Genomic DNA, 26738 nt, shown 5'->3' on the forward strand with positions numbered 1-26738 from the left:
ACATGTGGCTCAGATCCCGTGTTGCTGTGGCTGTGGCGTAGGCTGGCAGCTGCAGCTCCAATTCGACTCCTAGCCTGGAAACTTCCATATACCACTGGTGCGGCCCTAAAGAGAAAATAGAGAGAGAGAAACCTGCAGAGTTTGGGCGCTCAGGAATCAGCACTTCCAAATCTTTCTTCAGGTGATTCTTTCATAACCTGTCCCCAGCCTGGCGTTTGGGACTCACTTTAACTGATCCTGACTTCAGAATCTTATGATGGAAATGCATCATGTCTCAGTATTGAGGCTATTCCAAGGTGAGAGGGAGCAGAAGTGCCATTTGCCTTGGCAGCTCAAGACAAGTCCAACTATGGACATTTGCAATCATGCATCTCTATCTCAGCATAAGCCTGTGCTAACTTGACCCAGTCATCACCTGAGTGCCTCCAACTGACCCATCTGTCACTGCAGCATTTTCCCAGTCAGTGAAGGGAGAAATAATCAAAGGTTTTGGCCGAGACCCACAATTAAAAGCCTCAGTTTATTGCTCTATCATTTGTGCCTAGAATAGTACCCAGCACCAAGCAGATGCTAAGTAAAATTTTTATTTATTTAGTTAGTTAGTTAGTGCCTTTTTAGGGCTGCCCCCAAGGCATGTGGAACTTCCCAGACTAGGGGTCAAATTGGAGCCATAGCTGCCAACCTACTCCACAGCCACAGCCATGCCAGATCGAACCACATCTGTGCCCTCCACCACAGCTCACGGCAACGCCAAATCCTTAACCCCCTGAGCGAGGCCAGCCGGAGATAGAACCTGTGTCCTCATGGATACTAGTCAGATTAGTTTCTGCTGACTCATGTCAGGAACTCCTGCTAAGTAAAATTTTTAAACAAATGAAGACACATGGATCGCATCAATGTTTAATTTTTGCCTAAGTGATTACCGCAAACTTAGCAGCTTAAAAACAACATATAATTTTTATTTCACAGTTTTTGTGGGTCAGAAATCCAGGCCCAGTTTCTCTGGGTCCTTCACCCAAGGTCTCACAAGGCTGCAGTCAGGGTATTGGCCAGGCTGCATTCTCATCCAGAGGCTTGATTTATGGAGAATCTACTCGCCAATTCATTCAGATTGTTGGCAGAATTTATCTCCTTGCAGCCATCCGGGTCCTTGGGCCACACGTTGATAAATGGTTTCCTAGGCTCTGAGTAGCAAACTATATGAATTTGCAAACACCACAAGAAGCATCTATTTACCCATATTAAGGATGATAGGAGTTCCCGTCGTGGCGCAGTGGTTAACAAATCTGACTAGGAACCATGAGGTTGCAGGTTCAATCCCTGGCCTTGCTCTGTAGGTTAAGGATCTGGCATTGCCGTGAGCTGTGGGGTAGGTCGCAGACGAGGCTCGGATCCCGCATTGCTGTGGCTGTGGTGTAGGCTGGTGGCTACAGCTCCGATTCGACCCCTAGCCTGGGAACCTCCATATGCCGCAGGAGCAGCCCAAGAAATGGCAAAAAGACAATAAATAAATAAATAAATAAAAGGGATGAATGGTGGAGGCTAATGAAACAGCTGAACAGCAAGTATCTACGCTGTGGTAAAACCCTTTAGCTCAGGAACTCAAGAGGATCTCATGATAACCATACATAGAATATACATTATATACGTACATAAGTGATCAATTAAAATGGCAAAAGTGGGAGTTCCCGTCGTGGGGCAGTGGTTAACGAATCCGACTAGGAACCATGAGGTTGTGGGTTCGATCCCTGCCCTTGCTCAGTGGGTTAACGATCCGGCGTTGCCGTGAGCTGTGGTGTAGGTCACAGACCTGGCTCAGCTCCTGCGTTGCTGTGTCTCTGGCGTAGGCCAGATGGATGCCTAGCCTGGGAAGCTCCATATGCCGTGGGAGCGGCCCAAGAAATAGCAAAAAAGACAAAATAATAATAATAATAATAAAATGGCAAAAGTAATTTTTGAGGGTTTTTTGTTTTTGCTTTTTGCTTTTTAGGGCCGAACTTGGGGCACATGAAAAGTTGATCAGAGCTGCCGCTGCAGGCCTACACTGCAGTTTGCAGCAATGCCAATCCCTACCCCACTGAGTGAAGCCAGGGATCGAACCACTTCCTCATGGATACCAGTTGAGGTCTTAACAATGGGAACTACGAAACGATTTTTTTTTTTACCTCTGTTTATAACCAAAGCATCTGCATGAAGGAAGAAGGACAGGGGTCCTTGAGGGCGTAAAAGGTAAGGAAACCATTAGAATGGAGACGCCCGTTCCATACATCCTTTTTATTAAGGAAACAATAGTATTACCAAGGAAATAAAACTCTGATAAAGCAGGTATTCCAGCCTGCGTTATGCCCATATGCCCATCCTAAGACACGAGACTTAGAGGCAACCTGAATGGGTGAAATTTACCTCTAACCCTTCTCAGCATCCTGCCCCCCTCGAAGAAGCCGCCTACAATACAGGAGATCCTCACGCTTTGAGGGAGTCGCCCATGGCTCTGCTTCTACCTGCTACTGCTTTGTGAGTCTCTGGACCTTGATATAATCTCAAAAATGTGGATAATCATACCTGCCTTATGGACTATTGTGAGGGTCGCTTTGAATAAAGACATTGCTTTTGCAAATGGGATCTTTCCATTTCCTCTATAATATGTTCAGAGTGATATAAAAATAAGATATCTATCCTGGTATCTTTGTTTGTCTTCCAGATATATTGTCAGCATAGAACCCTACATATAAAATGTCACCGGTCGTGGTACAGCGGAAATGAATCCAACTAGGAACCATGAGGTTGCAGGTTCAATCCCTGACCTCGCTCAGTGGGTTAAGGATCCATCTGTGAGCTGTAGTTTAAGTTGCAGACGTGGCTCGGATCTGGCGTGGCTGTGGCTGCGGTGTAGGCCGGCAGCTGTAGCTCTGATTCGACCCCTAGCCTGGGAACCTCCATATGCCGTGAGTGCGGCCCTAAAAAGGAAAAAAAAAAAAAAAAAAGTTGCCATTGTTTGGGAGAAAAAAAGAGGAGATAAACACTCGCAGTCTATCTACCCACACGTCAACAAACTTACAAAGGTGTAAACATACACAAATATATAAAGACTGTAAAAGTATACAAAAAGCTGAATAATTATTGCGCCTGGAAATTAAAATTTAGGCCCATAAGACAAGACTTACTTCTTACTAGATTCGCTCTTTTTTTTTTTTTTTTGTCTTTTCTAGGGCCGCTCCCACGGCACATGGAGATTCCCAGGCTAGGGGTCTAATCCGAGCTGTAGCCGCCGGCCTACGCCACAGCTCAGGGCAGCACGGGATCCTTAACCCACTGATGGAGGCCAGGGATCAAACCTGCAACCTCATGGTTTCTAGTCAGATGCGTTAACCACCGAGCCACAATGGGAACTCCAATTTGCTTTCTTAATGTTTGAATTCACATCTGCCATTTACATGTGTAAAATGCATCTGGACATATACTAAAGGAAAAAGTCAGACTCCTTCACTGAAGCCCTTTCTCAATCGAGTAGGGAAGAGGCTCTCTGGTAATAGAAAGTTTAAACAATGAAATTATGAAATAAAATACCTTGGTGATGCAGCATAGACACGACCTCAAAACCCCCACCTCTGGGAAGCAGAATGCCCAAGACAACCCCCCCTTCTTCTGCACACCAGCCGCCTTCGTGGTACACAGTAGGTGCTCATTACTCGAAGCCTCTTAGCTTATTATCCTGAGGTTTTCCTCGGTGATTAAAAGAGGCTCTGGAACGTTCAAAGCCATCCCTAAGAACCAGGAGGTAAAACTTCTGGTCCCACTCGGCCCGAGGGGTCCAGGTGGCGCAACACCCCCTGCCGGCTAAGGCGGCCGTGGGAACCCCGCCCGGGAGAGCGAAGGTGCGGAGAGGGACCGGTGGGGTCGCCCCAGCTCGCCCCCTCCTCTCCTGGCAGTGCCTGGTTCCTGGGCTGTGCTTGCATCTCTGGTGTTTGTGTCTACGAAGGAAGCAGGAAGCGGAGGCCCTCCGGGTAGAGCCTCCAGACCCCTCTCAGGTGCGCGTGAGCTGCCCCCGAAGTGGCAGAGGTTTGGGGTGGGGGGAGAGACCCAAAGGAAAACGTTGTTGGCCGGGTCCCTCGGGGCTCAGGGTCAGCGCCATCGAAATTCTAATAGAGCGACGCGTTCAGAGGCCAGTCTGGGAGCCTGAAGAGCATCACCCCAGGGCGCGAGCATGGCATTTCCGAATAGATGCCCATCACCTCATCATCACACGCGCGCCCTCCCAAGAACTCGCTGACTCCCCGGGCCCCCTGTTTCTTTCCGAACCGCCCAGGAAGACGGCGAGTACAAGGGAGAGGGAAAACCAGTCCAGAAAACTGGCCAGGCCCCAGCCCAGCCCCAAATTTTGGAGCAGCTCCTGCCCTCTGCTGGCAGGAAGGCGCATCTACACGTGGTTCCGCTTTGCTGCCCAGGGCCCTCAGCCCCTGCAGAGGCCCTGAAAGAGGCCGGAGCCGGGTCCGCGGAGCGTGCGGATTCCCCATAGATAAAAGGGATTGGATTACCAGTACTTGACCTACTAGGGACCAGTGTGGAGCTTCAGTTGCACAAGCAGCTGGTAAGGGCTGTCATGGAGCCTAAATCAGTGACCTTGACATCTCAAGAATACGGTGCAGTGGCAAATGACTTGAGGAGCCTTATTCAGCAAACATTTCTTGAGTACCTATATGTGGGACACTGTTAAAGATATGTGGGCGTCATCAGAGAATACAGCAGGCAAAAAAGAGGGCGAGACAGTAAACATTCTGCATGTGTGTGTGTGTGTGTGTGTGTGTGTGTGTAAGTTGTGTAGATGGTTAGAGCAATGAGCAGGAAGGAGAAGCTACCCGTAGCATTTTAAAATGGGGGCTGGGGTTGGGTGGGTCAGGAGGAGTTCCCATTTGTGGCTCAGAGAGTTAAGAACCAGACTAGTATCCGTGAGGATGCAGGGTCCATCCCTGGACTCACTCAGTGGGTTAAGGATCCAGCGTTGCCATGAGCTGGGTCGTTGATGGCAGACGTGGCTTGGATCTGGCATTGCTGTGGCTGATGCGCCGGTCTCTGATTTGACCCCAGCCTGGGAGCCGCAAGTGTGACCCTCAAAAGAAAATTAATTAATTAATTGATGAATAAAAAGGGGTCCTGAAAGAGCTAGGGGACAGTGGTGTCTCAGAGACCAGCCTGCAGCTGGCCATGACAGTCTTGAGGATACCAGCTCTGATCTCACCGTGCTTTTCAGCCTTGTTTCTTTCTTTCTTTTTTTGGCCACACCGAAGGCAGATGGACGTTCCCGGGCCAGGGGTCAAATCCAGCCACAGCTGTGACCTACACCACAGCTGGGGCAATGCCAGATCTTTACTTCGCTGGCCCCAGCGGTTCAGTCTTGCGTCACCCTTGTTTCTGTGAATGCAAGCCCCATTCCCAGATCAGCCCCGGAAAGGAAGAGGGAAGTGATCAACGGTGCCTGTCGCTGTCGAGCCTGGAGCATCTACCCCACGGGAGGTCGGGGGTTTTACTTCAAGTGCAAGAAGCGCCCTCTGACTCCTAGTGATGGAGCCCAAGCGTTGATTGAGATTTACAGAGGCCTTGGCCTGGAAGAAGACAGTCTTGTCCAGGAGTGAGTAGGAAGATGATCCACAGCTGAGGCATGGTCTCTGTCCTGGGAGAGCGGAGGGAGAGTCGGGCGTCTCGGTCTCACTTCCCCTGGTGTCCGGTCCCTCCTTCCCCAGACTCCCGATCGTCAGGACTTCGTGTTCTCCGGCTGTCCCATCTTCCTCCCTCCTCCAAGTCCTCACTCCACGAGCTCACTTTGTCCTGCCTTCCTTCCTCCTCTGCATTCGGTTTAAGCTCCTCCCTCCAACCCACGACCTCGGCTCTGCACGTTCTCCTGGCGAGCTCTGCAGGTTGCACGCAGACCTCACGGAAGCTTCGAAGCAAGGAGCCGTGTGTGTAATTCCCAGTTCGAGCTCTACCTTTCTGTGTCCGCTAAATAAATCCCTCCAGCATTCTAGTCCCCAGCTGTTAAAGGACCTGGAACAAAAGTCCAAGTTCCTTCCAACTCAGACTCTTGCAATTCTCTGAATTCCTGACAAAGGAGTAGGGTGTATGTGTGTGTGTGTGTGTGTGTGTGTGTGTGTGTGTGTGTGTGTGTGTGTGTGTGTAGAGGAAGGTCTACAGAAGATGCAATCCATGTTTCTGAATTTTTCTACTATGTAACTCTGACTTTCTTTTTTTTTTTTTTTTAGTTTATCATCTTTATTTATTTTTTTTTCAAAAGGGATTGTTCCATTTTATTTTATTTTATTTTATTTTTTTCCCACTGTACAGCAAGGGGATCAAGTCATCCCTACATGTATACATTACAATTACATTTTTTTTCCCCACCCTGGTTCTGTTGCAACATGAGTATCTAGACAGTTCTCAATGCTACTCAGCAGGATCTCCTTGTAAATCTCTTCTAGGTTGTGCCTGATAAGCCCAAGCTCCCGATCCCTCCCACTCCCTCCCCCTCCCATCAGGCAGACACGAGTCTTTTCTCCAAGTGCATGATTTTCTTTTCTGAGGAGATGTTCATTTGTGCTGGATATTAGATTCCTGACTTTTTTTAAAAATTTTTTTTATTTTGTCTTTTTTTTTGCTATTTCTTGGGCCGCTCCCGCGGCATATGGAGGTTCCCAGGCTAGGGGTCTAATCGGAGCTGTAGCTGCTAGCTTACGCCAGAGCCACAGCAACTCGGGATCCGAGCCACGTCTGCAACCTACACCACAGCTCACAGCAACGCCGGATCGTTAACCCACTGAGCAAGGGCAGGGACCGAACCCGCAACCTCATGGTTCCTAGTCGGATTCGTTAACCACTGCGCCACAACGGGAACTCCAGATTCCTGACTTTCTTAAAAGATTATGCCTAAATCCAGAAGTAGCTTGTTTATCTGAAATCAAATGATTGTATTATGTATACATATATGTATGTTTATATGATGGTTAATTTTGAGTCGTTTTATTGTTTTATTTATTTATTTTGCGTGGTTTTTTTTTTTTTTTTTTTTTCCTTTATTGCCTTTTAGAGCCTCACCTGCAGCACATGGAGATTCCCAGGCTAGGGGTCTAATTGGAGCTATGGCTGCCAGCCTACACCACAGCCACAGCAACACCAGATCTGAGCCGTGTCTGTGACCTACATCACAGCTCGTGGCAAAGCTGGATCCTTAACCCACTGAGCAAGGCCAGGGATCGAACCTGCATCTTCATGAATCCTAGTCAGATTCGTTTCCACCGCACCACAATGGGAACTCTTTTTTTTTTTTTAGGGCATCATATGGAAGTTCCCAGGCTAGGAATTGAATTGGAGCTGCAGCTGCCAGTCTACACCACAACCACAGCATCACAGGATCTGAGCCGTTTCTGCAACCCACACCACAGCTCACAGCAACACCGGATCCCCGACCCACTAAGTGAGGCCAGGGATCGAACCCACATCCTCATGGGTACTAGTCAGACTCGTGTCCGCTGTGCCATAATGGGAACTCCCAATTTTGTGTCAACTTGACTGGGTCATGGGGCGCCTAGATATTCACTTTAACACTGAGTGTGGTTTCAGATGAAATTAATATTTAAATTTGTACACTGAGTAAAACTAATTGCTTTCCCCAATGCGGATGGGTCTCATCCAATCACTTGAAGGCCTGAATAGAACAAAAAGCTGATCCTTTCCCCCAAATAAGAGAGAATTCTCCTGACTGTATGGCCTTCAAACTGGGACATTAATTTTTCCTGCCTTCTGCCTCCAACTCGGCCCTTCCTCTCGGCTCTTCCTGTGTCTCAAGCCTGCCTCCCTTCAGACTGGAACTGTATCACCAGCTCTCCTGGGTCACTAGCTTGCAGACTCACTCTAGAGATCTCAGAACTTGCCAGCCTCTGTAACTCTTTGGTTTTGGTTTTGGTTTTTTGTTTTGGCCACAACCATGGCATATGGAAGTTCCCAGGGCCAGGGATCCAACCCACATCCTCATGGATACCAGTCAAGTTCTTAACCTGATGACCCACAACGGACACTCCCAGTAGGTACCATTCTCTATACTTTCTAGCTTTCCTAGTATTTTCCCCTGTGCTCAATATCCAACATGATGAACCATCAGACTTAGGATGGCCGTGTAGCCATAAAGAATTTTACCATGGAGTTCCCTTGTGGTGCAGTAGAAACAAATCCAACTAGGAACCATGAGATCGCGGGTTCGATCCCCAGCCTTGCTCAATGCAGTAAGGATCTGGCGTTGCCGTGAGCTGTGGTGTCGGTCACAGACTCGGCTTGGATCCCACGTTGCTGTGGCTGTGGTTCAGGCCGGCAGCTGTAACTCCGATTGGACCCCTAGCCTGGGAACCTCCATGTATAGTGGATGTGGCCCTAAAAAGAAAAAAGAAAAAAATAATCAAATGTTTCCCTGTCAGAAAAGGGAAGGCAAGCTCCCTGACTAAGGTCATGAGGTCGTGAACAGAAGAGCTGTGACTCAAACTCCGATCTGTCTTTTTATTTTATCTTATTTTATTTTATTTATCTTTTTAGGTCTCTGTAGGTTACAGACCTGGCCCAGATCTGGCGTTGCTGTGGTTGTGGGGTAGGCCGACAGCTATAGCTCTGATTGGACCCCTAACCTGGGAACCTCCATATGCTGCAGGTGTGGCCCTAAAGATCAAAAAAGAAAGAAAGAGAGAAAGAAAGGAAGAAAGAAAGAAACAGGTGGAAGGGCTCAATCTGAGACACCGGAAAATTAAGATGTGGACCCAGGTAAGCCTGATTGTGTGTCTCAGGGTTTCCCTGACACCAGACATTCTGCACCATAGCTCCCACCCATCTGTAGTATTTGCTCATATTTCCTTTTCTTCTTTTTGGCTGCACCCATGGCATGTGGAAGTTCCCAGGCCAGGGATCAAACCCGTGCCATAGAAATGACCCAAGTCACAGCAGTGATACCACCAGATCCTTAACCCGATAGCCACAAGGGAACTCCCATATTTCCTTTTGATCACCTCAGTTTTTGACACAGTTTTGTTCTAAGGAATCAAACATACGAAATCATAGATTTGAAGCACTGTTTATTCATCACATTAACATAAACACATAACAATTAACATCTTAGATATTTATCTGTGTCCTCCTAACTCCAGTACCCTCCCTTCCCACCAGTTGTATACATTTCATATTTTTACAAACAGCTATATCTCAAGATTTAAGCTGAAAAATACTATCTGGAAAAAAAATGCTTTCACAGAATTAAAAACCCCAGAAAAATGAAGCCCAAGATCAAAGATTTGGCCATATTTAATCAATTCTGTTCAGAAAAGAGGCTAAACCAAGCAGGCTCTATAGTCTCATTATCATGGAAGTGTTTCTAGGACACATGCTAGAACAGCTGCTCATATTTTTCATGGAGTTAATGAAAGAAGTAATTCTTGTGACCATTTATTTCTGTCTGTTCTGATTCTATGAGTAAAGAAGTATGTTCAAAGTGGATTCTTTCAGAGTTCCTCTTGTGGCTCAGCAGAAACCAACCTGACCAATATCCACAAGGATACGGGTTCAATCCCTGGTCTTGCTCCGTGGGTTAAGGATTCGGTGTTGCCTCAAGCTGAGGTGTGGGTCGCAGACTGAGCTCAAATCTTGCATTGCTGTGGCTGTGGTGTAGGTCGGCAGCTGCAGCTCCGATTCAACCCCTAGCCTGGGAACTTCCACATGGCACACCTGTGCACCTCCCCCCAAAAAGTGGATTCTTTTTGTCTCAGTTTAGTAAAGGCCCCCAAGAACTAGAGATCAATGAGTGACCCACCACGAGTCCACCAGAGCTGTCCCTGGTGAACAGGAAGGAGATGAAGTCCTGTTGGGCAACCTTAGCTCACTGTCCACCCCCCGTCTATAAAAGAGCTTGCAAAGACCTGGAAAGAAGTACAATTTCCCTAAATATACATGGCATTTCTGGAAAATTTCTTTTTCTTTTTTTCTTTCTTTCTGCACTGGTGGCATTTGGAAGTTCCCAGGCCAGGGATCAAATCTGAGCTGCAGCTGCAACCTACATGTCAGGTCCTTAACCCACTGTGCCACAGGGGGAACTCCCAGGCAAATTCTTTATGTTTTTTGCTCTCTTTCTTTTTAGGGCCGCACCCACGGCATTGAGGCTAGGTGTCAAATCAAAGCTGCAGGTGCCAGCCCAAGCCACAGCCACACCAGAGCCATGCTCTGTCTATGACCTACGGCACAGCTTGCGACAATGCTGGATCCTTAACCCACTGAGTGAGGCCAGGGATTGAACCCATTCACCTCTGCATTATTATTATTATCTGAATATTAGTGTGTTTTCCCCCAGAAGGCGGCCAGTCCCTGAAGGCCACAATTTGCAACACCAGCCTCTGCTGTCTCTACCTAGAATGTTATCTGTCACATGGAAGGGACTCTAAATGTTTATAGAGTAGCAAAATTGAGATCCGTGGACCAAAGGGCACAAACAATCCTTTAGGCTCTCCAAAAGGCCCTCCAAAAAGTTGACTCCTATTTACGATGCCCTTGTCACCGTATGTAACAGTCACGTAACCTGGCTATTTTATTAGGAGAAACTCTGTCCTAATGTCTTAACACGTATTTCTTTGCTAGTGAGGTTAGTTTCCCCAATGGGTTTTTTTTTTTTTCCATTATAATCATTATTAATGATTTTTATTTTTTTCCATTGTAGCTGGTTTACAGTGTTCTGTCAATTTTCTACAGCACAGCAAAGGGACCCAGTCACACATACATGTACACATGCTTTTTCTCATATTACCCTCCGTCTTGCTCCATCACAAGTGACTAGATAGAGTTCCCAGTGCTATACAGCAGGATCTCATTGTTTATCCATTCCAAAGGCAATAGCTTGCATCTATTAACCCCAGATTTCCAGTCCATCCCACTCCCTCCCCCTTGGCAACCACAAGTCTGTTCTCCAAGTCCATGAGTTTCTATTCTGCGGAAAGGTTCATTTGTGCCGTATATTAGATTCCAGATATAAGTGATATCATAGGGTATTTGTCTTTCTCTTTCTGACTTCCTTCACTCAGTATGAGAGTCTCTGGTTCCATCCATGTTACTGCAAATGGCATTATTTTGTTCTTTTTTATGGCTGAGTAGTATTCCATTGTGTATATGTACCACATCTTCTTAATCCATTCATCTGTCGATGGACATTTAGGTTGTTTCCATGTCTTGGCTATTGTGAATAGTGCTGCAGTGAACATACGGGTGCATGTGCCTTTTTCAAGGAAAATTTTGTCTGGATATATGCCCAAGAGTGGGATTGCTGCGTCATATGGTCATTCTATATTTAGTTTTCTGTGGTCCCTCCCTACTGCTTTCCATAGTGGTTGTGTCCAATGTTTATTTATTTCACTCATTATAATCCTCTAATGTAAACTCTCTCTTTTTCAAGTTTTTAAAAGAATTTTATTTTTTCTGTTATCGTTGATTTACAATATTCTGTCAATTTCTGCTATACAGCACAGTGACCCAGTCATACATATATATACTCTTTTCCTCATATTATCGGCCATCATGTTCTATCACAAGTGATTGGATATAGTTCCCTGTGCTGTATAGCAGGACCTCATTGCTCATCCACTCCAAATGCAATAGTTTGCATCTACGAACCCCCAGCTCCCAGTCCATCCCACTCCCTCCCCGCCCCCTTGGCAACCCCAAGTCTTGAACTATCTCTCTCTTTTTTTTTTTTTCTTTTTGGCTTTTCTAGGGCCACTCCCGCGGCATATGGAGGTTCCCAGGCTAGGGGTCTAATCAGAGCTGTAGCCACCAGCCTACACCACAGACACAGCAACACAGGATCCGAGCCACGTCTGCAACCTATACCACAGCTCACGGCAACGCCAGATCATCAACCCACTGAGCAAGGCCAGGGATCAAACCCACAACCCCATGCTTCCTAGTCAGATTCGTTAACCACTGAACCACGACAGGAACACCTTAAACTATCTCTTTATACCTTAGTTATCATTTCCTGACAGCTTACCAAGGCTACAGCCAAATTTCTTTCTCCCCTTAAGCAAGGAGCCACAGGCCCAACCTTGCTGTTGAATGAGGCACTTGTGTCTTGAGCAAGAAGATCCATTTCAACGAGCCCCAGAGGGCAGCAGACCACCTAAGCTTGCTGCAAGGTCCAAGATAGTTAAGATTTTCCACCGTACAGACTTTATTTTCTTGGTAGATGCCTAAAATGTCTGGAATACTGTACGTCCATGAGAAAAGTCCATCCCATCTATCCCATGAAATTTGCCAAGTCTGTTCTCCAGAACGTCTCCCCTTAAACCTCTAGATGGGGAGGGAAAGCCAGCGTTGCCAGAGCACAGGTCAAGGACATGCCCACGCTGAAACCTTCTTAGCCAGCTTTGCTGTCCATTGGTGAAGCCGCTGTGACCTAAACGTGAAGGGCAACGTCTTTTTCTCCAAAAATCGTGGCCTGAGATCTCATTCTATCTCTATGCATCCCTGGTACAAGGGAGGCCTCTCCCGTTTCCTCTGATAGATGGTTGTGTAAAGGGCTTTTTTTCCTACCCTGGTGACAATGACTTTTCCCAGTACATACTAGAGAGCATTAGGGAAAATTTATAGATACTATCTCAAGCCACCCAATTTGGCTTGCCACAATCGCACCCACCATTCAGGCTTTGAAGCTGCTCCAGTTCATTTCGAAGTTGCACGGACTGCCAGTCCCCGTCTTAGGCCCGAGCTGTTGATCCCTGGATCTCTGAAGAAACAAGATTTTTTTTCAGTCTGAACGCCGGGCCCGGCCCTCATGCTTCAAGCAGACACTATTTTTCTTAGGTCCACACACAGTCAACACGAGAGTTCATCTGTACTTTGTTTGGAGAACATTTCTAAACACGTCTCTTGGCTGACCACCCTAAACTTTTCCTGCCCTGAAAACTTTCTCTCTCTTATCTGTCCTCTGACTAAACTCTTCTTTAAAAAAAAAAAAAAAAAAAAAAAAAAAATTCACTAACTATAAGATAGCCAGAGAGCCAGCAATATAGCTCTTTCAGGAACTCATCCAATTCACTCAAAAAATGTTCGATCAGACACAGCTCTGACTAGGAATTTGCTATGTGCACCTGCCGGATTTTGTCTAATTGCTGAAGATACAGCCAGAGCCCCAGGAACGAGGCGCCCCTTCTCTGGGCCTCGAGTTAAGGAAAGTCCCATATGTAAGTGATGTAGACACGTGCATAATGCATTTATTATGGAAAACAGAAGTGCCTCTGTCACTTAGGATCCACTGCAACCTATACGCCTAAACCTCTGCTTTAGGGACTGACATGGCTCTAATCCAAGGGACACGCTTTTCCACATCCTTAAAGGTGACTAGGTCTGAATGACGAGACTGCTAATAGATTGTGCCTCTCCCAGGAGAGGAGACATACGCAGACCCTGTTTCCAAGTACAGGGACGAGGCAGCAGAAGCATGTAGGTAAATGAAAAGATGAACTTGCCAAATTCTTTCTTTCAGAGAGCATGACTGCAATGCATTTTTTTTTTTTTTTTTGTATTTTTAGGGCCACACCCATAGCATATGGAAGTTCCCAGGCCAGGGGTCGAATCAGAGCTACAGCTGCAGGCCTACGCCACAGCCACAGCACCACCAGATCCCAGCCAAGTCTGTGACCTACACCAAAGCTCAAGGCAACGCCTGATCCTTAACCCACCAAGCGAGACCAGGGATCAAACCTGCATCCTCATGTTCCTCGTTGTGTTTATAACTGCTGAGCCACGACAGGAACTCCTGGGATGCATTCTCATGTCATGACATATCACGGGGCCGAGCACCCATTTTCCTTTACCCCTTGGGTTCCGATGCACAGGTCTGCAGGTACTCAGAAATTAGCACAATATTCCCAATAACTGTACATGGCAGCTGAGGCACATTTTGTAATGGTCAACAATCTCTTTCCTCTTAAATGTGTATATATGTAGGTTTGGACAACATGCGTCAACTTGATACTAATTTTTTATAATTCTCTGTGTATTTAGATATTGCTTTAGGAAGTGGTAAAAATCACAATAGACGTTAAAGCACTTTATATAGTACAGTTAAAATAATCCTTAATATGTGATGTGATAATGTTCAATTAACACATGCAACCCCATGATGGAGTTAGAACACGCTCTGTAAAACTACCTGTTCTAAGTATTGCTTTAAGAACTGTACTGACAATACCAGTTGCTATGGACTTAACAGAACAAAATATTTTCAAATTAAATTCATTTTTAAAATAACTACAATTATTCAAGAAAAATTGGCTAATTTGACATCTATTGTTGTCCAAAGAACATAAATTATGCAAAAATCTAGACTATAAGGACCCAGGAGTTCTCATTGTGGTGCAGCAGAAATGAATCCGACTAGGAACCATGAGGTTGCGGGTTCCATCCCTGGCCTCACTCAGGGGGTTGAGGATCTGGCATTGCTGTGAGCTATGGTGTAGGTCACAGACGTGGCTCGGATCTGACATTGCTGTGGCTGTGGCTACAACTCCGATTTGACTCCTAGCCTGGGAACCTCCATATGCCATGGGTTCGGCCCTAAAAATGCAAAAAAAAAAAAAAAAAAAGAACACAGTGGAGTTCCCTTTGTGGCTCACCGGTTAAGGAACCCAGCTAGGATCCATGAGCATGAGGGTTCCATCCCTGGCCTTGCTCAGTGGATTAAGGATCCAGCATTGCAGTGAGCTGTGGTGTAGGCCATGGACGTAGATCAGATCCTGAATTGCTGTGGCTGTGGTGTAGGCCGGCAGCTGTAGCTCTGATTCTGTAACCCCTAGCCTGGGAACTTCCATATGCCTTGGGTGCAGCCCTGAAAAGCAAAGAACAAAAGCAAAACAAACAAACAAAAAAAAAAAAACAGTGATTTTGCTGAAATGAGGGCAAAATAAATTTTTTAGCTCTGCCTTTAGAAGGTCATTCTGTCTGTGCTCCTTCCTTTAAACAGAAGACATCCCACCTGTCATTGATTCTCTGCTGCTTTCAACTCAAGTGCTCTTGCCAGGACTTTGGAAGGGGGATTGGGAGGGAGAGGATTACATGGAAGTTAGGGAGCTATTTCTGGTACAGAGGCGTCACACCATAGGAAGGAGGCTTGAGAAGAAGCACATTCGACTCCAGGCTCTTCATATGTCTCGGGGTCATTGATTCTATCAGCATATGCGGTCGATGAGCAAAGGATGGAGATTTCAAGCATGTGTGGGTCATGTGCTTTTTGTCTCCTCTCGTCCCAGGAGCCTTTATTTTTTAAATTAATTAATTTATTTATTTTTATGGCTGCAGGTGCGGCATGTGGAAGTTTCCAGGCTAGGGGTGGAATTGGAGCTACAGCTGCTGGCCTACACCACAGCTCACGGCAATGCCAGATCCCCTTCCCACAGAGTAGAGCCAGGGATTGAACCCGCATCCTCGTGGATCCTAGTTGGATTCCTTACTGCTGTGCCACAATGGGAACTCCCTAAGCTATCTCTTCTACTAAAAAGCTTTGCTTGCCTCAGAGTCCCGTGGAAGTGGAGATTCGTTTCTATTGGATTGCTGCCCAAGAATGCGGAAAGGGCCTGATGCCACTTTCTCATGTGTACATATAGATCCATTTACTCCCTCTTCCGAAGATGAGCCTGATAAACAGTGTCATCTTTGTAGGCAAATGTACTGAGAGGACCTGCCCTGCCTCCCATAAGGAACAACAGCAGCCACTGCCAGTCCCATCTGATGCTAGATGGAATTCTTTGCCTTTTCCTCCTGTTTTGCCACAGCTTAACAACATCAGGACTTTGAATGATACTCTGTGCTCTCCTAATATGGTGTGTCCTTCCTGACACCAAGCTTTGCCTCATAAGAAGAATGGCAGGAGGCCAAGAGAAGTGAATAATGATTTATCTTGGAAAAAAATACTCTTGGATCAAAAGTAGAGGGTTTTCATGGGAGTTCCCATTGTGGCACAGTGAAACCTACCCTGACTACTATCCGTGAGGTTGTGGATTTGATCCCTGCCCTTGCTCAGTGGGTTGGGGATCCACTGTTGCCGTGAGCTGTGGTGTAGGTCGCAGACGAGGCTTGGATCCCGCATCGCTGTGGCTGTGGTGTAGGCCAGCAGCTGTAGCTCTGATTCAACCCCTGGCCTGGGACCTTCCAAATGCTGCAGGTGCGACCCTAAAAAGCGAAAAAAAAAAATTAAAATTAGAGGATTGGGGGGCAGGGGTGGGCAAAATATGGGGAGTCACAAGGTCTAAATTTCCAGTTATAAAATGAGTAAGTCACGGAGATGTACCAACAGCATGGCAACTGCAGTTATCCTCGTGCTGCATATTTCAATTTTCTAAGAGAGTATATCTTAAAAGCCCTTGTGGCGGGGGCGGTGGGGGGGAGAGAGGCCTTAGATGGTGTGTGTTCACAATCAGCCTTTTGAAAAACAAAGAGAAAATTTCAGTTAGGTAGAGAGGAAAGCATTTATTCTGAGGGGTGCCTGGGGAAAAGAAGGGAGCTGGCCCCCTAAAAAGTAGTCAAGAATTCTCTGAGCAGCCCTGGGATTCCAAACATTCCTCTAGCAAACGCATCTGCCTCCAGGAAGAGTCCTAACTTCTAGGCAAGAAAAGGATCTCGTGAGGCTGGAAAGGACCTCAGAATGTCTGATTGAAAGGGAGAATGTTTTATTTTATTTAATTATTTTATTTTATTTTAGTCTTCTTAGGGCCACACCCGAAGCACATGGAGGTTCCCAGGCTGGGGGTCGAATCCTCGAGCTACAGCTGCCGCTGCCGGCCTCCAACCACAGCCACAGCAACACCAACTCTGAGCCGCATCTGCAACCTACACCACAGCTCATGGCAACACCGGATCCTTAACCCACTGATCGAGACCAAGGATCAAACGTGTGTCCTCATGGATCCTAGTTGGATTTGTTTCCACTGAGCCATGACGGGAACTCCTAGGGGGTAATAATTTTAATAATAAGAAATAACATTGAAAACCTTGTTTGTACTTAGAGAAGCAGCACATGTATACTCAATCCAGAAATGATAGGAAATATGGGAAAAATCTGGTCAGTTTAGGGCAACCAACCTAGGACGTTCTTTGTATTTGCACATTTCCAACTGGTATTTTTTTTTCTAATGATATTTAAAACTCAAATGTATCATATGATACATATAATTTCATGTTCTGCTTTTTTGGCTCCGCAATATAAAAGGGAATGTTTTCCCACTCCCGTGAACGTTCTCCTGGGGTGTGACTTAGGGCCGCAGCGTTTGCCATCCTACACCGGTGCCATCACTTGGTTAACCTTCCTCCTACCGCTGAGCAGTTCAGTTCTTCCCCCTACTCAGGACAGCGACCTGCGAGCTGATAACTGAAAGGTTGCCCTGGGTGGTAGTGGCCTTTCCCGATGAGCTCTTTCAAGCGCATGGGATTGCCAGGGTGGGGACTCGTTCTCCTTAAAGTCCTTGTTCTTTGTTTCTGGTTAGAGTGTTAACGGAATGTTAGTTTACATACCTCACCGATGGTGAAACAAAACTGCCTGCTCAGGATTCCCTTCCTGGCCCAGTGGAAACAATCCGACTAGAATCCATGAGGATGTGGGAATTTTCCTTTACCTATTTTATACACATGATCACTATTTTCCCTTTCTGCCAGATTTCAGAGATGACAGCACAGCTTAACTTAGTGAGTGATATCCTTCAGTGTAGACATGCTGTTGCAGCTCCCATCCCCAACCTCGCAAGGAAATACTCCTTGCATTATTTTTTCCTACGGGGGAGTGTCTGCTCTAAGCCACTTACATCTGTCCCCTGTCACATCGTATGATCTTTACTCTCCTAAGCATTTTAAGAAAGTTTTGAAAAATTGCAATGTTTAAAAACATAATGAACAAACACACAAAAGGTTTCCTTTAGGTTGATGACAAGGAGCCAGGGATGGGAACTCTGTTCCCTTGTGGGGGTCTGGCCCTGGTTGTGGTCCTCGGTTGGTGGAAAGGCTGAGTAATGATAGGAAGCTGCTTATAGCTCTAAAGCATGTGGGACAAGTCAAAGGGATGCCAACCAACTAAGAGTGGACACGTATTGTGATTTATTTAGGTATTTTTGGTTTGCTTTTGGCTTATGCCTATGGCATATGTAAATTCCCAGGCCAGGGATGGAACCTGAGCCACAGCAGTGACCCGAGCCACTGCAGTGCCAGTGCCAGATTCTTAACCTACTGAGCCACCAGGAAACTTGCTCAGGGGTGTTTTTTTGTTTTGTCCTGTTTTCTGCTTGGCTTTTTAGGGCTGCACCTGCAGCATGTGGAAGTTCCCAGGCTAGGGGTCCAATCAAATGGAGCTACAGCTGCCAGCCTACTCCACAGCCACAGCAACTCCTGATCCAAGCCACGTCTATGACCTACACCACAGCTGAAGGCAACGCCTGATCCTTAACCCACTGAGTGAGACCAGGGATGAACCCACATCCTTATGAATGCTAGTCAGATCCTTATGGATGCTAGTCAGATCGTTTCCGCTGTGCCACAACGGGGACAACGTGCTTTTTCTTTTTGAAATTCAAAAGATAGTTGATTTACAATGTTGTGCTGGTTTTTATTTCATCTCTCCTTTTCACACAAGTAGGCAAAGACTCCAAGACTTCAGAGTTCTCCAGAAAGAAAAACAGAGAACACAGGTAGCTAACACACGCCCAAACTCCTCGCCTGTCTATGAAGCGTTTCTCCACGTCCCTGGACAGAGTCCGCCCCTACCTTTCGCGCTCTCGATTTCTGGACCCGGGGACAAATCCCAACGCAACGTTGAGACCACCCCGCTTCCCGCTGGTTAGATGGAACTGAGGGACACGAACTGTCTCCAAGGTGATTTACATATCGATTGTTTATTGGCTACTAGTAAGCACTCGCCCTCCTCATTGGCTGATTGGGCTCCGTGTCGATGCTCCGCGGAGGATGTTCGCTGCTGCGAGTGAGACGGCGGGTCATTGGCACCTGAATGTAGGTTTCCAGTTCTTTCAGGCGCCGTGGCGACCGCGAGAGGACTTGGGTGTCTGTTGACATTACGCGGTTGGCGCCATGGCCTTGGAGTTGCTCCCCAGGGTGAGTGCCTACTTTCCCTGCCTTCGGAGAGGCTGTGGATCTCGGGAATAGCCGCGCTCCGAGGAGGCGCGCTCTCGGCAGCCCCTCCCTTAGCAAGGGTCCACAGCCATCCTTTCTGCCTCCCAATCAGCTCTTCTTTCCCGGTCTGCAGGCGCTCGCTGCCCTCGTGCCCGGCGTATCCCAGGTGGTTTACAAGTTCGATTTCCTGGGGAAGAAGCCCCATCGCCGGCACCCTGGCATCCTGCAGTTGTCGCTCGTGCGCCCGCCGCAAGCGTTGGTTGATGCCGCGCCGTTATTACTGCTGGATGAGTAACGATGGGAAGTGGAGGCTAGAGAAGCGTAGACTGGGCCTGCGTGCATGTGATTCCGCTTTCATTCTTGGTCCCTAGAGAGCTCGATGGCCAATATGGAGAAGCAGGTGCAAGCACTGACCAGTTATCTCTGGAGACAGCATTTATCTGTAGAGCCGGAAGAGTTGCAAAGATGTGCTATACGTTTTGAGAAAAAATTCTTGGAAAACGCAGGTAAGGTTCAAGAATTTAATTAACGAGTAGACCAAGTTAAAAACAGTGGGAAATGAAATGCAAGAAGTAATTTCACAATCTCTTAAATAGAGGGACTGAGCCTGATGTATATGACAGCAAGACTGGATGGTGGCTTTGCAGCAGTCTCCAGGGCATTCCATCAGGTGACGTTCCCTCAACTTTCAACCACAATCTCTTTAGGGTCAGTCCCCTTATTCATAAAGGAATCTTCTGGGGTAGGTTACTTGGGAAATTGCATGTGCTTTTTTTTTTTTTTTTTTTTTTTTTTTTTTTTTTTTTTTTTAAGAGGTCTCTTTATCCTGTAAAAGGATCTTGTGGTCCAAGAAAAGTTATTTTGTTTTTTGTTTTTTCTTTTCTTTTTCTTTTTTAGCCACACCTGTGGCATATGGAAGTTTCCAGGCCAGGGGTCTAACTGGAGCTACAGCTGCCAGCCTGTACCACAGCCATAGCAACATCAGATCTAAGCGGTTCATATTTACCAAGACCCTAAATAAGTATCTACTTTCCCCCTGTAGGATGTTGTGTATTTTTTCAGATCCAAGCTCCAATTCTGGAGATCCAGCCTCAAACCTTAATGGGACTTGGCTCAGGTACTGGTTCTGTCACCTGGTGAGTATCTTTCTATATCTCTGCCAACTGCAGCTCTAAAGGGCCATGCTTACACCATCCCAATATCAAGAGAGTGGAACCAGAGAGAGAACAGGAAAGTTGGGAACTAGAATTTTTTCCCCTGAGATTAGACGAGGCATGAGAAGGTATATTCATTAGGGGCAGAACTTAAAGAAATATCAAGTGACAAAAACACCCATGTTTAGAAGGATAAAAGGGAAAGGAATTTAGTCTTAGGTTTTATATATCACCAAAACTTTTTGTGTACAAATAGTTCTTTGAACCTGCCTTTTTTTAAGAAGTTGTAAATGAAATAAGAAAATAACATTGGGAGTTCCCGTCGTGGCGCAGTGGTTAACGAATCCGACTAAGAACCATGAGGTTGCGGGTTTGGTCCCTACCCTTGCTCAGTGGGTTAACGATCAGTGGTGTAGGTTGCAGACGTGGCTCGGATCCCGCGTTGTTGTGGCTCTGGCGTAGGCCGGAAGCTACAGCTCCAATTCGGCCCCTAGCCTGGGAAACCTCCACATGCCGCAGGGGCGGCCCAAGAAATAGCGAAAAAAAAAAAGAAAAAAAAAAGAAAATAACATTGTTGGGGAGTTCCCGTCGTGGCTCAGTGGAAACAAATCTGACTAGTATCCATGAGGTTGCAGGTTCGATCCCTGGCCTCGCTCAGTGGGTTAATGATTCGGGGTTGCCTCGAGCTGTGGTGTAGTTTGCAGACATGGCACAGATCCCAAGTTACTGTGACTGTGGTGTAGGCCGGTGGCTACAGCTCCAGTTCGACCCCTAGCCTGGGAACCTCCATATGCCTTGGGTGCAGCCCTAAAAAGACCAAAAAAGAAAAGAACATTCTTAGTTTTTCCAACTATTTTAACACAGCAGTCTGTTTCTCCAAGGGTGGGCTGGGGACAAAGGGGTTTCTTGTAGAAACGACTCTTTGTCATGAGAACTGGCACTATAGCTTTTGCCATCTTGGGGCCAGAGCCTTCGTAAATATATGTGCATGGACGGCTCAGCTGCTACGTTGGATTTGGTAGAAAAGCTACTGAAAGGTGAGGAAAAATACAGGGAAGGGCTTTTCTAAAGTCGAAGGAGTTAAACAAGCCAAGGAGTACTAGAAAGTTTATTTTGGAAGAGCGGAGAGGGCTAAAAATCAAAGGTAAGTCTGATATTCCAGTACTGAGGTCAGGCAGAAGGTGCTGGAGCCCTTTGTTGGACTGTGGATGGATGAAGTTTAACAGGACTGAGACCCAGTAATCTCTCTGCTGTTTCTTACAGTCGCTCACTCTGTTACATCCTGCCCTCAGCTAGCATTTTTCTTTATTTTCAGGATGTTTCTTAGGATGTCCCTTCATTTCATACCTATCCACTCATCGTTGCCACATCTCCACTGTCCTCCGCAGATGGTTCAGAATCTGGGCTGCCTTATGTTCCAGGTGTATTTTTCAGACAGTTTCTACCTGTATCACCCAAAGCAAGCAGCAGTGTTTCAAGGATGCTAAATGGGGAGTGTGCCGTGGGAAAACTGTGGTCTCCGCTTTGAAACCCAGCGTGGAGTGTTAGGAAATCAAAGAAAGCAGAAGACATGTATTGACATAGACCTTTGCTGTCCTCTTAGAAGATGCTGTCAGGTCTGACTTGTGCCCCAGGTACAATGCGATGTGGTGGCCTCAGCCTTTTCTCTAAGTGAACCACCCAGCAAGGCTGACCACACGGATGCTGTCCAAACTTTGTGGCCCAAGACGAGTCATTTTTGAGTGGGAATGCCTTTTTCCCTTCAAGTTGCAAAGGACTTCACGGGTTTCATGTCTGGCCTTCTCCCCAGCTTGTCTTTCTTTTTTGGCCATTTTTCCCTGGCATCGATCCTTTTGTGTCTGTTTTAGGGTCTCCATCCTCGTCTTATATATAATGCCCATTTCCTTGAGGACCCCAGCTCTGTCTATGGATGCTCTTTTAATGCTCCTGACATGTATGTTTTCAGGTCATCTGGGGCTACTTGTTTTCCCCTTTTGTAGTCAGATATTGATGGAGAATGGAACAAAAGCTGGAGGCTCCCTTCTCATGGATGCCAGGGACCTGGTCGTTAATGTAAGGTTCTTTCTGCTTCCTTCACCCTACCCTCCATCTCCCACCTGTTCTCACCAGTTCTTGGCACTCCCTTGAAAAGCGAAGGAGGTCTGTCATACAATGGTGAGGCTGAGAGAGCGGGCATATGGAGTCATTATGATATAGACTAGTAGTTGGCAAATAAGCGCCTGCAGATCCAGTCCAGCCTGCCACCTGTTTTGGTATGAGCCATGCCTAATTATGCATCTATAGTGCTATGTCTATTGTCTGTGGCTGTTTTCACATTATAAAAAGCAGTTGAATAGTTTCTAAGAAACAGATTTCACCTACTCTCTGAGCCTTTGGAAACAATTTTTTGCTGATACCTGACCCAGGGCACTGCTAAGCCAAGAACCTTCTCTGTTTGGGACAGTATGAGCCAGTATATAAATCATAAATATTGTCTTGGACTGGGATGCTTTTTTTTTTTTTTTTTTTTTTTGGTCTTTTTGCCATTTTCTTGGGTTGCTCCTGTGGCATATGGAGGTTCCCAGGCTAGGGGTTGAATAGGAGCTGTAGCTGCCGACCTCCGCAGAGCCATAGCAACACGGGATCCGAGCCACCTCTGCGACCTACGCCACAGCTCGCGGCGAAGCTGGATCCTTAACCCACTGAGCAAGGCCAGGGATCGAACCTGCAACCTCGTGGTTCCTAATCGGATTCGTTAACCACTGAGCCACCGCGGGAGCTCCAGACTGGATTGCTTTTGAGAGCGGAGGTTGCCGACAATAGAGAGCACCGCATGGTGTGCCAAGTTCCTGCCTTTCTCCTGCTGCAGAGAGAAGGTTCTGTTATATTAGAGAGGTAAGCAGCCAGCTTACTTAACTCAAAGAACTTAATAATTACCAGAGCTGAATGTGAGAGGAGTCCTCAATTTATTGAGGGCAGAGATTGAGTTATAAGAATAGACCCGGGAGTTCCCGTCGTGGCGCAGTGGTTAATGAATCCGACTGGGAACCATGAGGTTGCGGGTTCGGTCCCTGCGCTTGCTAAGTGGGTTGACGATCCGGCGTTGCCGTCAGCTGTGGTGTAGGTTGCAGACGCGGCTCGGATCCCGCATTGCTGTGGCTCTGGCATAGGCCGGTGGCTACAGCTCCGATTGGACCCCTAGCCTGGGAACCTCCATATGCCGCGGGAGCGGCCCAAGAAATAGCAACAACAACAAAAAAGACAAAAGAAAAAAAAAAATTTTTTTCTCGCAACTTTTTCCTCCAAACCTCCTCTATATCCTTATCTTAGGACAAGAATCCAAAAGAGGAAAAGTTCTCGATGGTTCTCCTTGCCCAAGGAGGAGGCTAATCGCTGGCCCCGCATTACTCAGCCTGTCCTTAAATGGCCACGCCATGTGCATTGTCCAGATGGGCACATGCAGCATGCTGTGATCCCAGCCCACCGACATGGCAGGTGTAGAGGGTGCAACCAGAATCAGAGGTGGCAAGAACCTGCAGCCCACACTGGCCCTCTCTTGTATGCAGGGATTTGTGTCGCTGTGCCCGTGTCAGCAACTGGGGAGGTCTTTTACCTGCGACCATGCTGTCTGAGCTTCCTCCATCCCCAGCACAAGACCCCCTGAGATTTGACAAGGATGTGTAACAAGCCAACACAAATTGCCAAGGCATGTGTCCCATGCCTGCCAAGGCTGAAGCTACCTGGTATCCAGGATGGGAGGGCTGGTACCCCAGTATATCTGTGTTCGCTAGACATTTTAATAATAAAACGTTTTCAAAGAATGGAAATGGATCTTGTGATTCTTAAAAGGTACGGAAGTCTGTTGTCCTGGCCTAGCCTATAGTGAAGAGAATCCTCAGATTTTCAGTGCTTAACTTGTAACCGAGCAGGGCTCTGTGGGGCTCCTGGGCACAACAGCCTTTCTGGGTCCCCCATTTCTTGGTTTTAGGAAATGGGCCTCCTTCAGCCTCCATACCTTCCCTGAGTTCCAAGGGGCAGGTTCAGACAGTTGCTGAGCAGGGAAGGAAGGGGATGCAGAGACCAGGCGAATAGTCAGGAGACAATAGTACAGCCTCGGGGCAGGGTCCTGGGTCCCTCTCAAGGGAGACACATAACGACACAGACAATTCCTTAAGCTTCTTTTAGAAATGAAAACTTTAAAACTGAACAGCTTAGCGTCCTTCTTTGGGCTTCTCCCTGGCTTAATTGCACCCTAAACACAATCATTCATAAGCTAAAGATTTAAGCACCCTGAGCACAATTGCCTGTGGGTTAAAGATTGTTTTTCAGGAACTTTCCTAGTTTGTTCCAATCTCTGGTCAATTCGCCCTTTTTGCAAGTGCTGTTATTCTAGGCAATAACCCAGGAGACCACCATCGAGATCAGGCCAAGACCTCCTGACGCCAGCGTCAATGACCACGATTCCCCCAAAGAAAGAAGAATGCATGTCTGCCCCAATCCTGATTCCTATCTGAAAGCCTGTTCTTCTCCTTTTTACTATAAAGCTCCCTGCAATTCTTCCCAGGGAAGAATTAAAGCAGTCTTCAAAGCTTGCTGTGGCCTCCTTTGCCTGGCAAAGCAATAAACCCTTTTTTTTTTTTCTTTCAGCCAAAACTGTCTCGGTGTTTGTTTCTTGTTGCCTTTTAGGGCCATACTCACAGCATATGGAGATTCCCAGGCTAGGTGTTAAATCAGAGCTGCAGCAGCCGGCCTACACCACAGCCACAGCAAGGCAGGAGCTGAGCCATGTCTGTGACCTACACCACCACACACAGCACGTGGCAACACCAGATCCTTAACCCACTGAGCAAGGCCAGGGATCAAACCTGAAATCTCATGGTTGCTAGTCGGATTTGTTGCCCCTGCACCACAATGAGAACTCCCACATACACAGTTCTTTACCAGACCAATGACTACAACGGTGTGACTCTTGCTGTGGGAAGAAGCAACAAGAGGGAATATTTTCATGGATCCTAACAGACTAGTAGACGGGTGGTCCAGAGACTTTTGGCAACTGTTAATAAGGCCTAGTCCAGCCATAGCACATTCTGTGGCCTGTCAATGAACTCTTTGCTAGACCTGGCAATGAGCAGTCCTAGTACAGAGGACAAAATGGTCATGAAATGCTGCCCAAAACTATGGTGAAAGGTATGACCCTGGGGGAGCCCTGTGACCTGGAGATGGCACTTGCCATCCGCCTCTACGTGGATTGCGTCATGAGCCCCTGCAGCTGCCCACCCTCAACATCCCCTGAAAGAGCTCAGGGCAGTGATCAGGAGTGAGGCTGTCTGTGCTCTGGGAAAAGGGGCAGAACAGATCTTCGGATAGTTAGATATTTTTAGGAAATGATTTTATCAGCCTAGTTCTTGCATCTCCTCGTATCTAGAAAAACAGTAAAATCATTAACAGTGATATCGGCTCGGGACATTAAGGAAAAACACTATTAAAAGTCAAAATGGAGGAGTTCCCGTCGTGGCTCAGTGGTTAACGAATCCGACTAGGAACCATGAGGTTGCGGGTTCGGTCCCTGCCCTTGCTCAGTGGGTTAAGGATCCGGTGTTGCCGTGAGCTGTGGTGTAGGTTGCAAACGCGGCTCGGATCCTTCGTTGCTGTGGCTCTGGGCCTGGGCTAGCGGCTACAACTCCGATTCGACCCCTAGCCTGGGAACCGCCATATGCCACGGGAGCAGCCCAAGAAAATGGCAAAAAGACAAAAAAAAAAAAAAAAAAAGTCAAAATGGAGTTGCCATGGTTCAGACCACAGCTACTAAGTAATGCTAAGTGCTGCTGTACATACAGCCCAGGGAACTACATCTAGTCACTTGTGATGGAACATGATGAAGGTAATGTGAGAAAAAGAATGTATATATATATATTTATATATGACTGAGTCATTTTGCTGTACAGCAGAAATTGATAGAATATTGTAAATTGACTATAATAGAAAAATAAAAATATTTTAAAATTTTTGAAAAACCACAGTAATGCTGGAGTTCCCATCAGGGCTCAGCGGAAATGAATCTGCCTAGGAACCATGAGGTTGTGGGTTCAATCCCTGGCCTCGCTCAGTGGGTTAAGGATCCAGGGTTGCCGTGAGCTGTGGTGTAGATCACAGAAACGGCTAGGATCTGGCATTGCTATGGCTCCAGTGTAGGCCAGCAGCAACAGCTCTGATTAGAGCCCTAGTCTGGGAACCTCCATATGCCATGGATGCAGCCCTAAAAGGACAAAAGACAAAAGGAAATAAAACAAAACAAAACCCAAAGTAATGCTAAGTGGCATTATGACTGTTGATTTCAGACAAGTCCTTGTATTGCTGGGAACTTGAGTTTTCTGAGCTGTGTCAGATCCGGGCTGCCAATAGCCATTCTTAAAG

The 26738-nt window shown here is 46.8% G+C and overlaps 1 long non-coding RNA gene across 2 annotated transcripts; it reads left to right on the forward strand.

Annotated features, from left to right (window-relative positions):
• Nucleotides 1–8627: 8627 nt before the first annotated feature.
• LOC110258311 lies at nt 8628–24151 on the forward strand. 2 transcript variants are annotated; one of them, XR_002341051.1, is made up of 7 exons: nt 8628–8793; nt 18677–19152; nt 19304–19676; nt 19767–19840; nt 20213–20306; nt 21640–22397; nt 23891–24151. It is a non-coding gene; the product is annotated as an uncharacterized LOC110258311 (long non-coding RNA). The 2 variants fall into 2 exon arrangements; XR_002341052.1 differs by having other exon boundaries at nt 18680–19152.
• The last annotated feature ends 2587 nt before the right edge of the window (nt 24152–26738 follow it).

This window comes from Sus scrofa, unplaced genomic scaffold, assembly GCF_000003025.6.
Source record: "Sus scrofa isolate TJ Tabasco breed Duroc unplaced genomic scaffold, Sscrofa11.1 Contig1878, whole genome shotgun sequence".
Taxonomy (NCBI): Eukaryota; Metazoa; Chordata; class Mammalia; order Artiodactyla; family Suidae; genus Sus; species Sus scrofa.